This window comes from Gossypium hirsutum, chromosome A12 (genome assembly GCF_007990345.1).
Source record: "Gossypium hirsutum isolate 1008001.06 chromosome A12, Gossypium_hirsutum_v2.1, whole genome shotgun sequence".
Lineage (NCBI taxonomy): Eukaryota > Viridiplantae > Streptophyta > Magnoliopsida > Malvales > Malvaceae > Gossypium > Gossypium hirsutum.
The window spans coordinates 64275514-64294501 of NC_053435.1; the positions used below are offsets into that span (position 1 = coordinate 64275514).

At 37.3% G+C, this 18988-nt stretch overlaps 1 non-coding gene across 1 annotated transcript; it reads left to right on the forward strand.

Annotated features, from left to right (window-relative positions):
- Positions 1 to 2101: 2101 nt before the first annotated feature.
- On the forward strand, positions 2102 to 2208 carry LOC121211787 (small nucleolar RNA R71). The gene has a single exon (XR_005907005.1). It is a non-coding gene; the product is annotated as a small nucleolar RNA R71 (small nucleolar RNA).
- The last annotated feature ends 16780 nt before the right edge of the window (positions 2209 to 18988 follow it).

Sequence of the window (18988 nt, forward strand, 5' to 3'; positions counted from 1 at the left end):
TTCGATAATTCTACCCTACAGGGGTATTTTGGTAATTCTACCCTACAGAGGTATTTCGATAATTCTACCTTATAAGGGTATTTTGGTAATTCTACCCTGCAGGGGTATTTCGGTAATTTCACAAACCAGGGGTATTTTGATAATTTTACAAACTAGGGGTATTTTGGTAATTTTATTGATCGAGGGTATTTTGGTAATTTTGTAAACCAAGGGTATTTCATTAATTTTGTAAATCGAGGGTAAAATGGTAATTCTGTAAATAGAGGGTAAAACGGTAATTCTGTAAATTGAGAGTAAAATGGTAATTCTATCTTATTTTGGTAATTTTACAAATCGAGGATATTTGGGTAATTTTATAAATCGGGGGTACTTTGGTAATTTTACAAGTCGAGGGTATTTCAATAATTTGGTAAACTAAAGTATTCTAAACAGGGATAACAATACGAATGGGCCTAAAGCCCTTCTCGGTCCAAATGTTACCACACGCTCGTGTAGCCCTTTTAGCCCAAATCTAGCCACAGATATGTATTCACCTAGCCTAGTCCAATATTTACTACACAATCAAACAACTTATCCAGTTGGACCCGTAAGCCCATTGGGCCCACATGGCCCTTTTCGGCCCATCGCGGCCCGAAGTAGCCATCCTACAGCTAGAGTAGTGAGAAATACACACCTGATTGGAGACTGGAGTTAATCCACGCTCCGAGAACTCTTAGTTGACGCCCAACCCAAATGAGCACGCCATAAAGCGAAAGGGATCAGCCAAGAAAGGTACCTTTACTCTCCTCATGGTTCTCTCTATTTAAAGCCAGCTTCGAATCCACTCTTATGTTAGCTTCCCGATGTGGGATCCCTCCATCATCAGAGTTTAAATTCAACACCAACTCTTGCCGCCCCCTGTTAGCAAAATAAAAGCTCTTTGCTTGCCATGGGATTCGAACCCATGCCTCCCCTTAAATGCTCCATACGCTACTTGCCACTAAGCCGCAAAGCTTTTTGTGTCACAATTTCTCCAACAATATTCTTAAGGCCTACCGACTACACCCAGGGTTTGATTCACCTTAAACCAAAATTTTTGCTAGAGTCCAGGTTTGAACCCAGGACTTCTCCAACACTTCTCAGCACACTTAACCACTAAAACAAGCCTTCAACTACGAAATTTTCACGCACAACAAAATATTATAAGCTGCCTTCAACCGCTCCCATGCTCAAGGCCCAAAACTTCTAGGCCCAAATTCAGGGTGTTACAAGGTAAGTTTTTAATCACATATGCGTGTAATGGTATACCACGATGAATGATGGAATTGTTTAATTTGAATGCTTGGATTGGTTGGTATTGGTTGTGTGTTTTAAGTGCAGGAAAATGGTGAGTTTTGGGTGACAAATGAGGGTAGGAAATGACCTTATTTTCTCCACATAGGTGGATACAGAGGCATATGTCTTGGTTGTGTGTGACACATGGCTTGTCCCATGGGCATGTGTTCCAGGCGTGTGTCCCCTGCATCTTAAAAATGAGAAACATAATGCTCAGAATTGGGCACACGGCCTTGGGCACAGGTGTGTGGCTCAGTTGTGTGGTTGACACGGCCTTGGGCACGGGCATGTTACACAGCTGTGTGAAAACTACACCCAAATTTCAAAAATTATATTCGCCACACTGCCTAGCACACGGGCATGTGACTTCGCCGTGTGACTTCAATTTCTTTATGCCTTAAAAGTCAGAGAGTTACACAAGTCAGAGAAACGGACATGTGTAGTACATGGCCTGACCGCACGGGCGTGTCCCTAGACCACACGGGCGTGTGAGCCCTGTAACTTTGGAATTTTTTTGAAATGTCGCAAAAAATTTTTAAAGGTCCCGATTAAGTCTCGACTTGACTCTAATGCTCGTAATGGGCCTCGAGGGTCCAATTAAGGGACATTTTGAATGATCTCAGTAATTGAATAGTAACTTACATGAATTATTTGTTAAATGTTCTGAAAGTTCTAGTAATGCTTCGAAACCCTATTCTGACGACAGATACGGGTTAGGGGAGTTACAATCATTCTAATATGAGCATTAAGACCAATAAAGAAAGTCTTCATTTGAACACAATAAAGAATGCCATTATGAGGACACTTTTGTAATAGCTCCTTGAACCGCTTCACTGTCTCATACAAAGATTTTTCATCAAGTTGCTGAAATGAAGTGATTTCATTTTGAAGCTTGGCAGTTAGGGATGGAGGAAAGTATTTTATTAAGAAATGTTCATCCAACTCTTGCCAAGTAGTTACAGAACAAGACGATAGGGAGTTTAACCACGTTCACGCTTTATCTTTTAAAGAGTATGGAAATATTTCATGGGTCAAGGCATCCTCGGTCACCTTGATCAGTTTGAATGAGTCACTCACTTCCATGAATAGCCGAAGATGAAGATGTGGATCTTCAGTAGGCATCCCACTAAGTTGACCCATATTTTGCAACAGCTGGAACATGACTGGTTTTAGTTTGAATTGTGGTGCACCAATTTTAGGTCTCACAATACCTGAATTGAGTTAATTGAAGAGAGGAACGGCATATTGTTGAATGACACAATTTTTATCATCGACAGCAATGACCAAATTGTGAGCATTATCTGCAAATGCTCCTCCTTGATCATGTTGTAGAGGATCCATTATTACCTAATTAATAATGAAAACTATTAAAGTGAAACAAAAAAAGTGAACCAAATTGCAATATAATTAATTTCACAAATAATTGACTAAAATAACAGTCTGTGGCAACGATGCCAAAAACTTAGAATGATAGAAATGTGTAAGAGTACACAGTCGTATCAAGTAATAAAGTGATAAGAATGTCGCGTTATCGTACCTACAGGTACTGTGCAAGAAAATATTTATGAAATGTAAGATTTAAACAAATTGGCGAGGAAAAACATTTTCATTTATAAGAGGTGATCAAAAACTAAAACTAACTTAACTAAGTGATTATCTAAGAAAAAAAATTCCAATGCACGATTTCTAAAAAAAATGTGTTTAACCAATATGAAATAAATGTGTTAGATCAATTTTATTCTTTAACTTAGAATAATTAAAGCTGTGTTCATGTTGATAGGAATAATTTCACGACAATTCGGTAAATTACTAACTAATGCACATACTTACCTATTAAAACCCATTAATCTCTTGAACATGTTTCTATGTCAATGAAAACAATTAATCAAATTTTAATAAGCAAGTATAAGATTAAGTATGGTAACAATAGATCACTATATTGAAACAATTTAATCATAATAATCTTACAAGTTATGCAAGGCTAATGTACTGTTTAATATCGTTGCTAATTTAACCTTCAACTACCTGAGAAGATTAAACATGCATCAATTAAATATTGAGTCAATTAATTATAATTTCAATTTGGTTAATAATTAATTCAATTGCTACCTTACAGTTAAAGTGTAAGCATAACATAGGCATGATTTTATTTAATTGAACAATTTGCTGAGACCTAATAACAATACAAACACATTTTAAATAATCGAAGTGGACAAAATGCAATTAATATAACATGAAATGAATTTAAATAATTTTAATTAATGGAAGAACAAAAATAAAAATGTTCATGTTCATGATCAAAACAAAACTTAAAACAAAGTTAAAAGAAGGAACTAGAACAACAAATCTCGGTGGTTTTCCGCAGCCAGACTAGTGTGTTCTTCTTTTGTCTGCTCGTTCTGATGATCCAAGGCCTTCATGAACACTCAATTTTTTATTTTCCAAGAGGTGTGCAAGATATATTTCAAGAGGGGAATTCGACAAGGGAAGGAAGGAATTTAAAGGCAACAATGAATAGTGAAAGAGAGAAAGTGAGTGAGAAAGAGAGGTGTGAAGTGAGGGATGTGAGGGATGATTTTTGAGAAAGTGAAGGGGGATATTTATACTTGAAATTGGAAGCTCAAATTAGCTAAAAATAGCCACCAAAACCTAGTAGGGAGAGGGGTTGAATTGGTTTTACTATTTTTAGCTTGTGGCTGAAATTAAATGCACAAAAAGTGGAATGGTGAGAACGAATGTAAAAGAAGTTTGAGGGTTGTTTTGAAATTATTATAATCAGCTTACTTAGCTGATTTGGGTAGAAATTGGCTCGGCATTGGGATGCTCTTTTGGGCTTGTCTCTCTTCCTTCTTCAACTGTTCAATTCAGGCCTTTTTTGTTCGCTTCAAGTTGTCTGATTTTTCCCGATAAAGGTCACTTGGACCAATTGATTTAAATAAGTCTGAGAGCATGAATTTGAGTCCTAAAAGGCTAATAATTTATCATCTTGATCTCCTAATGTGCCTCAATACTTGAATCATTCAAGGTGACTTTCGAGCTGATTTTTCACTCTTTGTGCAAAACTGTCAAAAAAGGGTCAAATTATGCAAATTTAATGTAAAAATAAATAAAATTCAGAATGAAGTATAATTTAAGCTCAATTGAATTATTTTATAATAAAACCATAAAATTCGACATAAATTATGTAGAATTTGCATGAATTCATGTTCAAAAGGTGGTAAAAAAGTCTACATACTTTTGTGTTTCTAGCACCCCAAGGTCAAACACTTAGTCTGATGAACCCTTTATCCAATAGCTCTTGTAGCTTAGTTGTCAACTCCTTCAAATCTATTGGTGCCATTCTAGAAGGCGCTCTTGAGATAGGAGCAGTTCCTGGCATCACATCAATAGAGAATTCCACATCCTTGTTTGGCAGAATCCTCGGTAATTCTTTTGGAAAGACATTGAGAAAGTCATTAGAAATTGGTACTTGTAAGAAGTCTTTCCTCACCATATTAGAATTTAGGATGTAACCTAAATAGGCATCTCTACCCTTAACCAACAATTTTTGTTTTGAAATTGCTAAAACTAATCTGTTCCTGACATCACGCTTTATTCTCGAGACAAACACCATATCACCAGTTGTGGGTACTAACCATACCCTTCTAGACTTGCACTCAACCACAGCATTATGTCTCATCAACCAATCCAATCCCACTATGACATCGAACCTATAAAAAGTCAAAAGCATCAAATCTGACAGGAATACATATCCATTATAACTCACCAAAAAGGCCTTTACCACTCTATTTACTATAGAACTCTAGCCTAGAAGATTTGTGGATAACATATTAACCTTTGTGGGGACAACTCTAAGACTTCGCTCAGTCACAAACTTATCACAAATATAAGAATGGGTAGGCCTAGGGTTTATCAATGCATATAATCAGGTGTCAAATAAATAAAAATTTCTCGTAATAATGTCGTAAACTTCAAAATTCTCTTTTGCTTGCATGATGTACACCCTAGTTGAAGCTTTCGAGTTGGGTATGATTATATTCCTTCTTGGAGCTCCCTAGACCGACCTTTATTTAACTACTACACCCGATTTCACTTTCGGTTGGGACTCTTTAACCACATGTAATGATTCCTTAGTATTTCCTTCTACGCTTACGAGGCAATCTCTTTAGTAATAGTCTTGGGGTCTACAATTAAAACATCTCCCAGTGGCCCTCTAGTATACACCAGTATGGCTCTTCTTACAACTATTACAAATGAGAAGTTTCATTCTCTGGGACCCTTCCGTGTTGGCCATAGATGACGCTTGGCTAAGACTCCTTTCTTGTTGGAAGTCCACAGTTTGTGACTCCCTAGATAGGGTAGCAGAATATCCTCTAACATCTCTAGGTCTTTTGAACCCAACATTAGACACTATGCCGGAAGTTGCACATTTGCTTCTTTCCCTATCCTTGACCTTATTTCTTTCTTGAATGGCTACGTCTATTCTTTGGGCCTTAGCAAACAAGGTTGCGAAGTCTCTGATCTTGAGGGCAGATAGTTGTACCCTCAATTCCTCATTCAAATCTCCTTCAAACCTAATGCATAGACGTTCCACTTCTGGAACCAAATCATTAGCATACTTGCTTAGCCTGATAAAGTCATTCTCATACTCAAACACTGTCATTTTTCCATATTTGAGTTCCAAAAAGGCTTTCTTCATCTATTCAACAAAGAGTTGGTTGATTAACATGTCCTTAAACTTCTTTAGGAAAAAGTCCCAATTCACCTAATCTCTTGGGCCATGCTAAAACTGTTGTCCACCACTGATACACCTCATCCTTAAGTAGAGAGGTGGCACATGTCAAACTATCAAATGGAGAACACCACAGCTCTTTGAGTACACAGGATACTCGAGAAATCTTATTTTTTACTGCAATTGGATCATCCTCTTTACTACGTCGAAACTCTTTAGCACCCTATTTACGGATGATCTCCATCAAGTCCCCTCTAGTTACAGCTATAGTTGGAGTTAGAGGTGAAGGGTATGCTAGCTGTGCAACCTCTACTATGCTCACCGTCTCCTCTTGTCTCACTAATTTTTCATGGCGTCTGTGAGGTGAGGTTGGAGCAACTCCCATGTAACGGTGAAACCATTTCTCCATAATGTGGCCATGATTTCCATTAAGGCATCTTTAGCCTCAGTTCCTAATACTCCTCGGTCCATAGAAGGCATAAGGCTTTTTACTTGTGGAGGAGCATTACTTTGTATTTCCTCAGCATAATCTTCTTTAGCATTCACTGAAATACTTTTTCCTTCGCTATAATATGCACAAATTTAATTAGCAATACTATGGGAAATCCAACCAAATTTAGGCAAATGTATTGTGAGGTTTCTAACTGACACTGGTTTTCGAGAATTGACTAAACCAAAGCTCTGATACCAACTAAACTTATAACATTCCACGCTCGACTCGATCGTCAAATCCGGGTATAGAGCATCACAAGTTGACCCAATTAGAAAATACACCTTTCTACCTTTTAAAACCATTATCTATTTTAGTGAGTACCCTTTTTTACCATAACGAAAGGGCTTAATTTAAGACTATATATATTTGGAAGCACAATTTTAGAACAACAACCTGCCGCCTTTAAATATTTAAAGATGCATAGATTAAACTTTGGCGGTTGCTTAATTAACATCAATGAGTTACAATTAACTTTATGCTAACAAGGCTTCCATTCGAAATTTGAAATGTTCAAAATAACATTTTAATACAGATTAAAACTTTCAAAAATCATGCCTAAGTTATTGTTGCATTATAATTGTGAGGGAACTAATGAATTAATTATTTAAATGGATTGAAATTGTAATTAATGGACACAGTACTTAGTTAGTGCATGTTTAATCATCTAAGGTAGCTAAGGGTTAAATTAGCAACGGTATCTGACGATACAATTGCCTTGCATTGTAACAACCCTATAACTCGTATCCATCGCCGGAATGGGTTATGAAGAATTACTAATCCGAATTTCAACATTAGTACATACACATTTACATAATTTAATTAGCAGTTATACTTATAGCCAAACACCATCAAAGATAGAAAATCAACTTATACCGACATTTAAAAGTTGTCATGTTTACATGGTATATATACAAAAAAAATCTCAAAATAACATTCACTTAATTCTATTCTATACATGCCATACTAGTTCCAAAATATAGCAGTACCAAAAAGACAGATAGTGTGACGAGTTGCTGACAATCCCCTCCCCGAGCAGGTAACTGGAATCAACAATCTATAAAACAAAGAAATATAACAAAAGGAGTAAGCTTTCATAAGCTTAGTAAGTTTTAAGCAATGATCAAATAAACTAAATTATACATCAATTATGCAATTCTCAAAAGGTCATTTCCTATATATTTATTACCATTGGCCGAATATACACAAGCATACACTTAGCATTCTAGTTACACTTGATCTGAATTCATATGGCATAAATAAATCGAACATTTTCACATACATTCACACCTTGACCGAATGTATCATAATCATAGATATAAATATATCATGTATTCACATATGTATCAAATTATACTCTTATGATTCAATTTAAATCATACTCACATACCAACTTAACGTATTGAATGTATTCATTCATCGTTCTAACACGAGGTATTTTAATTTTCGACTTTTATCAAATCACCGGCATTCAGCCTGCTAGGTTTAAAAACCCGAATTCATTCACCGGCATTTCGCCTGCTAGGCTCAAGGCCCGAATAATATCTCACTGGCATTATAGCCTGCTAGGCTCAAAGGCCCGAATATTATCTCACCGGCATTATAGCCTGCTAGGCTCAAAGGCCCTAATAATATCTCACCGGCATTATAGCCTGCTAGGCCCAAAGGCCCGAATAGTATCTCACCAGCATTATAGCCTGCTAGGCTCAAAGGCCCAAATAATACTGTACAATATTCAAATCAACAAGTTTTATACAACACAATCACACCAATTTAGGTACAATCATCATTCGAATATATTATCCTATACTTCATTCACTTTTATCTCATTTCATCACTTACATTTAAATACATAATAGTTTACACGAAAAATCTTACTCATTTTCTTCTAACACTATCATTTGATCATGAAAACATATCACTTTTTACTTCCAATACAAATTGTCATTCGACCATGTACATATATGACAAGTAACACTTAATTCTCATAATCAGTCATGTCATTTGCGAATAATATTATATTTATAACTACTTAAAACTTACCTCGAATATTTTCGAACAGTCTTGGATCGGCTACTCAACTATTTTCTCTTTTCCCTTATCCGAATTTGCCCCTCTATGCTCTTGAGCTTAAATTCAAAAATTTTAAACTAGTCATTATTCGACCATTCAAGCATTACTTCAAAAATATAATATATATATTTGACTTTCACACATATAGATCATAGTAAGTTTATAAGAAAACATTAAGCAACTCATTAACAATTTTTTATCAATGTTTACCACATAATCATAAATTCACAATAGGCTATCTTCCTGAGCAACAGTCACTAAATTATTTATAACTGGATTTACGAAACTCCAAATCAATTGCCGTAAAATTTCGATAAAATTATACTCATATATATTTTATCCATAAAATTTTTAGAATTTTTGGTTTGGCCAATCAATACTAGATTTTTCTTAAAGTTTCCCCTGTTTCACTGTTTGACTAATCTGACCACTCTTCACTACGAATCAAATTTCTCATTGTACAGAATTCAAAATATGTTCTCGTTGATTTCATTTGAAACTAGACTCATTAAGCTTTAATTAAATAATTTATTCTGATTCTAAATCAACTCCCACAATTTATGGTGATTTTCCAAAATCACATTACTACTGCTGTCCCAAGCAGGTTTATTACAAAAATAACTCTTTCACACATTCTACCAAATCAATTTCATCACATATCTATAATTTCACTTAAGCATAATCTCAATACAATACATCATGCTCAATGATTCGCACCCAACAGTTCAAATTAGCAATTATAAGATGGTTCCACACATAGCCCACTCTTATCGATAATTTAAGATGGTTTTACCCTTACTCACATATATGACCTAATATGCATACTTGTCGAACCACAATTAAGGCACAAACCTAACATTTTAGTCTTTTATTATCGTACCTCAAATAAGGCATATTAATAAAATCATTCATATAACATATTCATCATTTGTTTTTTTATCAACCGTACCTAATTAACTAATCATCCCAATGCAAGACACAATTGCATACTTTGTCATTACATCCATTTCATTCCATCATTTTAAAACACAAACATTACTCAACTATTACCTAAGTTCACATTCAGCAATTACTTATATTCTAACATTTTAATACACAACATTTGCTCAAATCATTATTCAAGTTCAAATTCGGCTAATACACATATAAATACTAGCAAATTAAATATTAGCTAGCTCAAACTTCACTCATCAACAATTATTCATTAAAACATAAAGACAACAATCTATCCCCTTCAATTTCTTCCATGGCCGAATGCTCAATTCATCACACAAATTCAATATTTTGACATGGGCTAAGTAAGGAACTTAGTAACTAACTTAAAATATGCTAAAAATTCAAGAACTAACATGAATTCTTACCTTATTTCAAGCTTAAGATGACCGAATGGTTCTTCTCCCTTTTCTCTCTTAACAATCGGCTAAGAAGAAACAAAGATGAACACTTTTTTTCTTCACCCCTTTTCTATTTTAATTATTATTATTTTATAATATAAAGCCATTTAGTTGCAATAATACTAATAGAAAAACACTTATATTTTGTATTAAATAACAACATGGCCGGCCACTATCTCAAAAGTGGATAATTTGACATGCAAGTCCACTTTTTTTTTACCATGCATTAATAGGCTACTACAATTTAACCTAACACATTTCCAAAATTTCTCACATAAGTCCTATTTATTAAATTTCACATACAAATGAAAAAAATCAAAGCATGAAATTTTCACACATGCACTTCCACATATAATAAGCATTGAATATAACATTTAATTATTTTTATGACTCGGTTTTGTGGTCCCGAAACCACTTTCTGACTGGGGTCAAATTAGGGCCGTCACAACTCTCCCCCCTTAGAAATTTTCGTCCTCGAAAATCTTACCAGCAAAAAGGTTAGGAAACGTTCTTTCATTGAGTCCTCTGGCTCCCAAGTCACTTCTTCAACCCTTTGTTTGAGCCACAATACTTTCACTAATGAGATTTTCTTATTTCGTAGTTCTTTTACTTCACGAGCCAAAATACGAACCGGTTCCTCTTCATAACTCAAATCAGACTGAATTTCAATCTCTGATGGATTAATCACATGACAAGGATCAGATCTGTACCGACGGAGCATCGAAACATGAAAAACGTTGTGAATCTTTTCAAGTTCAGGTGGCAAAAGTAGTCTATAGGCAACCAGCCCAATCCGGGAATTTCGTATGGTCCGATAAATCTCGGGCTCAATTTGCCTTTACGGCCAAATCTGAGTATCTTTTTTCCATGATGAAACTTTAAGAAACACTTTGTCTCCAACCTGATACTCTATATCTTTTCGTTTCAAGTCTGCATACGATTTCTGACGGTCTGATGCTGCTTTCAGACTTTCACGGACCACTTTTACTTTCTGTTCGGCTTCTTTAATCAAATCGACTCCGTAAATCTTATTCTTACTAAGTTCGGTCCAAAACAAAGGTGTATGACATTTATGACCGTACAAAGCCTCGTAAGGTGCCATCTTGATGCTCGATTGAAAACTATTGTTATATGCGAATTCAACTAAAGGCAAATATCGTTCCCACGAAATACTAAACTCAAGGATGCAACATCTCAACATATCCTCGAGTATTTGAATAATTCACTCGGATTGACCATCGGTCTGGGGATGAAAAGCGGTGCTAAAATGCAACTTAGTACCCAATGCTTCTTGCAATTTCTTACAAAACCGCGATGTGAATCTCGAATCTCTATCCAACACAATAGAAGTAGGTACCCCGGGTAACCTTACAATCTGAGAAACATACGGTTCGGCTAACTTATCAAGTGGATAATCCGTACGTACGAGAATAAAATGAGCCAACTTTTTCAATCTATCAATAACACCCAGATCGCATCTTTCTTGTTTGATGACAATGGCAACCCAGATACAAAATCCATCGTGACTCGATCCCATTTCTATTCGGGTATCATGATCGGCTGAAGTAATCCCGAAGGCACTTGATGTTCCACTTTCACTTGTTGACATATCAAACACTTCAAAACAAAGTCAGAAATATCTCGTTTCATTCCATGCCACCAATACTGACGTTTTAGATCGTTGTACATTTTTGTACTACCCAGGTGAACTAACATTCAGCTGCTATGAGCCTCACTCAAAATCATTGAAACAGGCTCTGAATTTCTCGGAACACATAATCGATTTTTGAATCTCAAACAATCATTGCTATCAATCAAAAACTCAGAATCCTCTTTCGAAACACATAATGCTCACTTTGCCACTAAATCATCATCAACTTTTTGAGCTTCACAGATTTGTTGTATCAATAATGGTTTTGCTTTTAACTCTGCTACTAACACATCATCAGCGGACACAGACAGGTGCACATTCATTTCTCACAAAACAAACAGTGATTTACGGCTTAAAGCATCAACAACTACATTAGCCTTTCCCGGATGGTAATCAATGACAAGCTCGTAATCTTTCAATAATTCTAGCCAACGTCTTTGTCTCAAATTCAAATCTCTCTGAGTCATCAAGTACTTGAGACTTTTATGATCGGAATACACATGGCACTTTTCCCCGAACAAGTAGTGGCGCAAAATTTTCAAAGCGAAAACAATAGCAGCTAACTCGAGATCATGAGTACGCTACTACTCTACCCTCTTGCATCAATACACAACCCAAACCATTCAGAGATGCATCACTGTAGATAACAAATTCTTTATCGGATTCTAGCTGAACTAACACTAGGGCTTCGGTCAAAAGAGTTTTCAATTGATCAAAACTTTTCTAGCACTTTTCTGACCACTCAAATTTGATATCTTTCTGAAGTAACTTTGTCATCAGTGTTGCTATCATCGAGAAACCTTTCACAAACCATCTGTAGTACCCGACAAGTCCCAAAAAGCTTCAAACTTCTGAAACATTTCTCGGAGGTTTCCAATCGAGTATAGCTAAAATTTTACTCGGATAAACTCGGATGCCCGATGCGGATACAATATGCCCCAAAAAGCTGACTTCTCTCAACCAAAACTCACATTTATTGAACTTCACATGTGACAGCCCAAAATTGACCCTAGTCGGGAAGTGGTTTCGGGACCGCTAAACCGAGTCACCGAAAGGTTTGAATGTGATGTTTATTATCTAGAATATGTAATCATGAATGTGTGAAAATTTCAAGCTTCGATTTAGTCGATTGCATGTGAATTTAGTCAATAGGACTAATATGAGAAAATTTTAAAATGTGATAGGTCAATGCATGAGGACCTATTAGTGAATGTGGAAGAAAAAGGGGACTTGCATGTCAAATTCCCCCTCCCTAATATGTAGTGGCCGGCCATGCTATGGGTGGAAACATGTCACCAACATGTTGTGTTAGTGATGTATGGTAAGGAAAATAAAATATTAAGTATGATAATTAAAATAAATTAAAGAAAGGAATTAAACAATGAAAAGGAAGGGTGATGAAAAAAGAAAATGGTCTCATCCATACCCCCCCTTGTTGCCGTGAGTTGAGGAAAGAAAACAAAAAAAAATGTGTGTTCATCCTTGAACACCTTTGGCCGAATAGAGGAAAGAAAGGAAGGGGAAGAGCTTGAGAAAATTGGCTATGGTGGTTTGCTAGACTAAGGTATGTTTGATGTTGTTCTTGAGTTGCATGCATGTTTTAGTAGTTGACTTGAGTTCTAAAAACCCATGGTTCAATTTTGTGGATTGATGATGATTTTGTGTTTTGCCATTGATGAGTGCTTGAGCTTTTTGATAGTTGTTGATGAAAAGTGAAAGATATGTTAAAGATTAATATGTTTTGCGTTGAAGTTTTTGGTGATTTTGAGTAGTTGGGGCTAAATTACAAAAACAAATTTTTGAAGGACTCAAAGGTGAAATAAATGAGATGTATGGACTTATATGGGCACTAGGAAGATTCGGCCGTTAAGGAGTGTGACCAAACTTTGTGTATTTTGTGTTTTGTGGAATAAAGACTAAATTGTGAAAGTGCGAAATATTAGGGGTAAAAATGTAATTTACCCATTTATGCGTTATTAGACCAAATTGAATGAAAATATGTTAAATTAAGGCTTGGCAAGCTAGCTATTAAGGTGAAATGCTAATGTTAGTATTTGATTCGGTAATAATCTGTTTGGGGACAGCAGCAGTAAGGTGATTTTGGAAAATCGCCATAATTTGTAGGAGTTGAATTAGAAGCTGAGTGAATTATGCCATTAAAGCTTGAAGAGTCTATTTTCTTACAAAAGAAACTATGAGAACAAAAGAGTTACCGATCTTGAGATATTTGAAGTATTGTGGGGCTGAGTCAAAATGACTACTAGATTCCCTGTTCTGTTTTTAGAAAATCATTATAAATTGTACAAAAATGATTATAAGATAAAATTTATATGCTTAGACTCCTTAATGAGTCTAGTTTCAAATGAGATCAAATACAACACATTTTGAATTCTGTAAAATGAGAAATTTGACTCGTAGTGAAGAGTGGTCAGAATAGTCAAACAGTGAAACAGGGGAAACTTTAAGAAAAATCTGGTATTGATTGGCCAAGCCAAAAATTCTGAAAATTTTATGGATGGAAGATATACGAGTCTATATTCAGGGAAAATTAACGGCTAGTGATTTGGAGTTTTGTAGCTCCAGTTATAAACAATTTAGCGACTACTGCTCAGGAAAACAGCTCGTAGTGAATATGTGATTTTGTTGTAAACATTAATGAAAATTTGCCAATGAGTTATTTATTGACTATTATAAAGCTTACTATAAGCTATGTGTGTGAAAGTCAAATCAATATATATATTATTCTGAAAGTAATACTTGAATAGTCGATTAATGACTATTTTAAATTATTGATTTGGCTCAAGGAGTTAAAGGAGGTGAATTGAGCAAAGGCAAAGAAAAGGGTTATCGAGTAGTCGAGTTGGAACCGTCTTACCCAACAGGAGGTAAGTCATTAAGCATGTAGTTGGTATTATTTCAATGGTCATAATGTTTATGTATTGATGCTGAATGGAATGAATAAATATACATATATATATATGTGCATGTACGTATGTGATGATGAAATTGTTGAAAGAAAGAAAAGAGGTAAGATGTACTGAGTTGTTGATCTCGGCACTAAACGTGCGGGATAACCATTTATGACCATGAGATTGGCGCTAAGTGCGCGGGATTAAATTGTACAGCACTAAGTGTGCGATTTGACTATGTTGCACTAAGTGTGCGAAATGAATATGATGCACTAAGTGTGCGAACTGACCATGCGGCACTAAGTGTGCGAGTTTGACTATGTAGCACTAAGTGTGCGATTTGATTACGTAGCACTAAGTGTGCGAGTTGATTATATAGCACTGAGTGTGCGGACTCAATATACATTCGTGAATCATTATGGACACTATGTGTGCGACACTATTGAGTCGATCGCGGACAGCGGATCTGGTAAGTGTCTTGAGTACATGGCTAATAGGTGCTATGCTTATACTTGGTGTTGAGCTCGGTAAGTTTGAACCTATGTGACAAATATACATGAAGTCACGTACATAAAATTTATCGTAGGATGGGTGAAAGGCCGTTTAGTCATTTGATTGTAACAAAAATAAATTGATTTATGAAAATGCTTCAATGTCCTATTGATGAGTATATGGAATGTGAATGCATGAATTGATATGAAATTGAATTGATAGGTTGGAGGAACTATGGTATGGTTCGGAATGGATGGAGTAATTAGCCTCGTTCCATTTTGTTTTCTCTTGTGATAACGTTATTGATGGATGGTAGTGCATAGCTTATGACTTACTGAGTTATAAACTCACTCGGTGTTTCCTTGTCACCCATTATAGGTTGCTTGGACTCATCTATTTTTGCGTGGTCGGGCCGTCATCGAAGTCATCACACCGGATAGCAAGTTTTGGTACTTTCTTCTTAGTTGGCTTAGAAGAACATTTTGGCATGTATAAGCTATTACGTTGTGTTTGAACTTTGGCATGTAAACTTTAAGCCATGCGAAAATGGCACGAATGTTCGATTGAGTTGGATCAAGGGTAGGCATGAAATGAACCTAGTTACTTTCGTAACAGATGCTGGCAGCAGCAGTGTCATGAGATTGAAAAATCACTAAAAAATAGTAGGAGTGGAATTAATTGATGAATAAATTATGTAAGCGAAGCTCGATGAGTCTGTTTTCATGAGGAAGTAACGAAAAGATCATATGGGCAGTATATTAGGAGATAATCAGATTTTTGTGGGACAGGGCCAGAACGGTTTCTGGATTCCCTGCTCCGACTTTGGAAATTCATTACAAATTAACCAGAGATAATTAGGGGTCATACCATATATGTACAGATTCCTCTCTGAGTCTAGTTTTCATAGAAACAAACGGCATCAGTATTGAAGCCCCGTGCAGGGAGATATTCAAGTCGTAATGGGCAAAGGTCAGTGTAGTCGACCCCTGCAACTTGGGAGATTTTGACTAATAAACTGTACTAATTGGCCCAACCAAAAATTCTAGAAAAAAATACATAGATGGGCACATGAGTCTAGTTTCTGGGAAAAATTACGAAACTGATTTTCGAGTTACGAAACTCAAGATATGATTTTTAAAACGACTAGTACACAGATTGGGCAGTGTCTGGAAAATAAATTTTATAAGGGGTTAAAGTCAGTTAACACCTCGTGTTCGACTCCGGTGTCGGTTTCGGGTTCGGGGTGTTACATTTTATTGGTATCAGAGCTATGGTTTAGTCGGTTCTAGGACTACCATAGCGCGTATGAGTCTAGCTATACATGCCGAATGTTAATGTTTAAATGTGTGATGACTTCCGACGGTTGAAATGTTTTTGTTTTGATTAGTAAATGGACCCCGGTGAAGAAAGAACCCTAGCGGATGACATTGAGAGCGTAGCGGCTGCTCCTGCACAAGGGACGCCGCCTGTTGAACCTCAGTCATCTGCGAATAATCAAGGTGAGGGGGCTAAACAAGCCTTCTTTACCATGATGAATGAGTGGGTCGCGCAATATGCCCGAACCAACCCGGCTGTCCAACAATTCCTGAATTTGAATAATCCACCCCAAGAGCCTGTAATGCCATCAGTCGCTGATCCTGTGAGGCTGAGTAAGCCACCTGTAGACTTGATTAGGAAGCGTGGGGCCGAGGAGTTCAAGGCCATAGTAACTGATGATGCCGAAAGGGCCGAGTTCTGGCTAGATAACACCATTCGGGTGTTCGATGAATTGTCATGCACACCCGACGAATGTCTAAAATGTGCTGTATCTTTGTTGCGAGACTCAGCCTACTATTGGTGGAGGACCTTGATTTCCATAGTCCCGAACGAGCGAGTAACTTGGGACTTCTTTCAAATGGAATTCCGGAAGAAATTTATTAGCCAACGGTTCATTGATCAGAAACGTAAGGAGTTCTTGGAACTCAAGCAAGGCCGTATGACTGTATCTGAATACGAACATGAATTCGTAAGACTCAGTAGGTATGCCCGGGAGTGTGTAGCTGACGAGGTTGCTATGTGCAAAAGATTCGAGGAAGGATTGAATGAAGATTTAAAGCTACTAATGGGTATTTTGGAAATAAAAGAATTCGTAACACTAGTCGAACGAGCCTGCAAGGCGGAAGAACTTGGAAAGGAGAAGAGGAAGGCTGAATTTGAAGCTAGGGATTATCGTAAGAGATCGACGGGTAAAGCTCCGTTCTCAGCTGTAAAGAAGTTCAGGGAGGACATTAAGAAGTCGAGGGCGACTGCGGGAATTTCCATCAGGGCAAGACCATCGATGGGCTCCCGAGCTACTTCGGTAGCTAGTGTGGGCAATAATCGTCACGAGAAACCTGAATGTCCCCAATGTGGAAGACGACACCTAGGTGAATGTTGGGGCAAGTCTACTAGCAGGGTCTGTTACGGATGCGGTTCGAAGGACCACTTCATTAGAGATTGCACGGAGCTGGATGAGAAGAATAAGATTCAAGGTGCAAGACCTAGTGGAGTGACATCTAGAGGTAGACCACCGAGAATTTTAGGAGGCAGGGGTGGTAGTCAGAGGGGGGCCTCTGATACGGCCGATCGAGCCGAGAACCGTATTCCTGCTAGAGCATATGCCATTCGCGCACGAGAGGAGGCATCCTCCCCCGACGTCAGCACTGGTACCTTCACTCTCTTTGATACTAATGTGATTGCATTGATTGACCCTGGTTCTACTCATTCATATGTATGCGAAACCTTAGCAACCAGTAAGACTCTACCTGTCGAGTCTACTGAGCTCGTAATTCGAGTATCAAACCCTTTGGGTCAATGCGTACTTGTTGATAAAGTGTGTAAGAGATGCCCTCTAATAATCCGAGAATCCTGTTTTCTGGCCGATTTGATGCTTTTGCTGTTCGACGAGTTTGATGTTATTTTTGGTTTGGATTGGTTAACCGCGCATGATGCGGTTGTGAATTGCAAAAGCAAGACTATCGATTAGAGGTGCGCAAATAACGAAATAATCCGAGTTGAGTCTGCGGACTTAAGGGGGTTGCCAGCTGTAATATCAGCAATGTTGGCCCAGAAATATGTAAGGAAAGGGTGCGAAACGTACCTCGCGTATGTACTTGATGACAAGGAGTTAGAAAAGAAACCCGAATCGGTGCCGGTGGTTTGTGAATACCCGGATGTTTTTCCTGAAGAGTTACCGGGTTTGCCACCTGTTCGGGAGGTAGAGTTTGGTATTGAGCTTGTACCTGGAACTACGCCAATTTCGATCGCTCCGTATCGTATGGCACTAACCGAGTTAAAAAAGTTGAAAGCTCAGTTGCAAGAATTGACGGATAGAGGTTTCGCTCGACCGAGTTTCTCACCTTGGGGTGCACCAGTATTGTTCGTGAAAAAGAAGGACGGAACCATGAGGTTGTGCATTGACTATCGTCAACTGAATAAAGTGACGATAAAGAATAAGTATCCGTTACCGCGTATTGATGATTTGTTCGACCAACTGAAGGGAGCCTCAATGTTCTCAAAAATAGATCTGAGATCGGGCTATTATCAGTTGCGAATTCGAGAATCGGACATACCCAAAACTGCCTTCAGGACGAGATATGGTCACTACGAGTTCTTAGTGATGCCGTTTGGGCTCACTAATGCCCCTGCGGTGTTTATGGATTTGATGAATCGGATCTTCAGGCCGTATTTGGATCGGTTCGTAGTTGTGTTTATTGATGATATCTTGGTCTATTCAAGAGATGAGACCGAACATGCTGAGCATCTGAGGCAAGTGTTGCAAATTTTGCGGGATAAGCAGTTATATGCTAAGTTCAGTAAGTGTGAGTTCTGGTTAAGAGAGGTTAGCTTCTTGGGTCATGTGGTGTCCGCATCGGGTATTCGAGTTGACCCAAGCAAAATTTCAGTCATACTTAA